Genomic DNA, 3,447 nt, shown 5'->3' with positions numbered 1-3,447 from the left:
CCTATTTATGCTTCTTATTTCCTTGTTCAGCTGTATTTTGTGTTATCGAGTTGGTTGTCTTAGGTTCGGTGAGGTTTTGGTAAGGTTTGAGATACTTAGTCTCTTTTGAGTAAGCATAAGTTGGAAAAGTCAACCGGATATTGACTTACATGTTAAAGGGGTCGGATGTGAGTTCTGATGGTTCGGATAGCTTTGGGAGGTGATTTGGGACTTAGGAGCATGATCAGGATGTGTTTTGGAGGTCCGGAGTAAATTTAGGCTTGAATTGGCAAAATTGGAATTTTGGCATTTTTGGGTTGATAGGTGAGATTTTGATATAGGGGTCATAATGGAATTCCAGGAGTTGCAGTAGGTTCGTGTGTGCAAAATTTCAGGTTATTCGGACGTGGTTCGATAGACTTTTTGATCAAAAGCGGAATTTGGAAGATTTTGGAATTCTTAGGCTTGAATCCGATGCAAATTTGGTGTTTTGATGTTGTTTTGAGCGTTCCGAAGGTTGGAACAAGTTTAAATGATGTTATGGGATAGGTTGGCATGTTTAGTTCATGTCCCGAGGGCCTCGGGGGAGTTTCGGGTGGTTAAACGGATCATTTCAAGTTGTAGAAAGTTGTAGAAAACTGTTGTGTGTGTTGCGGACCAGTTGGCCTTCGCGTTCGCGAGTGGGCCCTCGCGTTCACGAAGGGTTAGCATGTGAGGCTGAAGATTTGGCCTTCGTATTCGCGAGGAAGGTCCCGCATTCGTGAAGGATCGGATTCAGGAAGCATCGCGTTCGCGAGATAGCAGACGCGTTCGCGATGGTGGAGCTGCTGAGGCATCGCGTTCGCGAGGGGGACGTCGCGTTCGCGTAAGAGGGATTTTTGGTCTACCTAAGTTTGTTCTTCGCGAATGTGAGGGGTTGACCGCGTTCGCGAAGAATGATTTGAATGCCTGGGCAGAATGTTTAAAAGACCCATTTCCGCAATTTTGGGTCTAAGTTCCTCCATTTTTGGGCGATTTTGAAGCTTTTTGAAGGGAATTGAAGAGAGAATCAAGGGTGAACACTTGGAGGTAAGATTTATGGACTTAATAATCAATCCTAATGTGTTTTCTACCTAATTAATTATGGAATTTAAGCCTAATATTGAAGAACTAGGGCTTGTAATTAGACCTAAAATTAGGGATTTGAGGGATCATTTGTGGTTGAATTTTGGTGATTTTGATATGAATGAACTCGGGGAGTGATAAGGAGTCTATTGATGTAATTTTTATCGGAATCCGAGGCATGGGCCCGGGGGTCGGATTTGGCCAATTTCGGAATTTGTGTTGTAATTTGATTTTTTTCGAGTGGACTTTGTTCCCTTAACATATTTTGATGGTTTTGCACTGATTTTGGTTAGATTTGGAGCATCTGGAGGCCGATTCGAGAGGCAAGGGCATCACGGGCTAGAGTTCGGACCGGATTGAGGTGAGTAATGATTGTAAATATTGTTCTAAGGGTATGAAACCTCGAATTTCACATCGTTGTGCCATATTGTGGTGACACACACACTAGATGGCGAGCGTGAGGTCGTGCACCATTGGGGATTGTGACTTAGTCCATCCCGAATGACTGTTTTACTGCGTATTTGATTGAAAACATTTGCTATCATCATGTTTTGGGCTGAATGCCATATTTGGGCCTCTTGCCAACTATTTGGACTCAGTCATGCTATATTATACTGTTTTCATGACTCAGTCATGTTTACTCTATTTTTAACACTTTAAATGATATTTTGGGATGAGCATCATATTTTACTATGCCCCAGTGGCTTTTAGAGAATTCTGACTGAGTATGGCTGAGGGCCTGTGTTGTGAGGATTATTATGGGATCGGGTTGCACGCCGCAGTAGTGTGGTACTGATTATGATTATGAGGTCGAGGGCCTGAGTTGTACGCCACAAGGTGGCTGCATATGAGGCCGAGAGCCTATTGATTATGCCAGGAGATGACTTGATATTAAGCTTGGGCCGTAAGGGGCCCCTCCCGGAGTCTGTACACCCCCAGTGAGCGCGGGTACCCATTGTGATATGAGATATAGCCCGAGGGGCTGGTGTTGTTCCATGTTATTGCTCGAGTGGCTGCTTCTGTTGGCATTGTGCCCGAGGGGTGGATTTTATGTATTTATCTTTTCTAGATGCCTTTCATTTACTTGTTTAACTGTTAAAAAGGTATTTTAAAGAAACTTATACTGAACTAAGGTGTTTTATGAGATTTCCCTATTTTATTGCACTTTACTGGTTTTACTCTAACTCTTTATAGCATGTTGTTGTATTTTTACGTGATTTCTTATCGCTCAGTCTTTATTTATTGTTATTACTTACTGAGTTGGAGTACTCACTTTACTCCCTGCACCCTGTGTGCAGATTCAGGAGCTTCAGGTCCTGCTAGCGAGGGTTGATGCTTCTTGCAGAATTTTTTGGTGTCCACTAGGTAGTTGCTTGGTCTACGCAGTCCAGTGTTTCTCCCTCTTATCATTATTTCTTTCCCTTGTATTGGATTTTATAATAGACTATGTAGTCCCTTTTCCATATTCCTAGACTTATGTTAGATGTTCATGACTGGTGACACCACGATGTCGGGCTGTGTTGGTTTTTCCGCAAATCGTTCTATTTTTATTTTGGGATTTATTTTTATGACTTAATTATGAATTATTATATCTGTTAATTTAATTGGGGTTGTGTCGGCTGGACTTGTCTTCATGAGAGGCTCCATCACGACCGGGTATGGGTTTAGGGTCGTGACAATAAATCTACAGCAAAATAGGCCAACACAAACGGACTACAAAATAGTCCACTAAAAGTGGAACAAAATCGAACTCACGATTTTCAATCACCGTCCCGCAAGTTCTACCTAATAGAAAACAAATTTATCAACCTTCCTTGATATTTAAGCACTTAATTACAGAAATTAGACGTTTCTTAACAATGAAGTACCTTGCAAAAATCGAACTACAAAGAGAAAAGAGAGGTCACGTAATGATACTTATGTCTTAGGGATCGTTCTGATGTTATCGCTTCTCGATTTCCTACCCTGGATGTTAGTATTCTTTGAAACCCTTTGGAGAGCTTAAGGAAAGGTTTTTATGGTGTTCTCTGGTCGGGCTCTATGTATAAGTGAAGAGAGAGACGAGCTAAAACCTAGATATAAACTTTTGAAAAGTCAAAGAGGTGCTAGCTTGGCATCCTCGCATAAGGGTGGCAAACGGGTCGGGCCCGGGCCTAAACAAGCCTTGTGGGCTGATCCTAAGTGGGTCGATTCTATGTGGGCCTGGGCTTAAACGGTACCGAGCTTTGTGGGCTTTTGGAGGTAACCGGACCGGGATCGGCACCACGAACTATTGGTCCCGGGCTAAGCGGGTCAGTTCTGGGCCTATGTGGGCCTAAGCGGGCCTAATTGGGCCTGGCCTATTTTTTTAAATTATTTTTTATC

This window comes from Nicotiana sylvestris, chromosome 9 (genome assembly GCF_000393655.2).
Source record: "Nicotiana sylvestris chromosome 9, ASM39365v2, whole genome shotgun sequence".
Classification (NCBI taxonomy): domain Eukaryota; kingdom Viridiplantae; phylum Streptophyta; class Magnoliopsida; order Solanales; family Solanaceae; genus Nicotiana; species Nicotiana sylvestris.
This window is presented reverse-complemented; position numbering follows the sequence as displayed.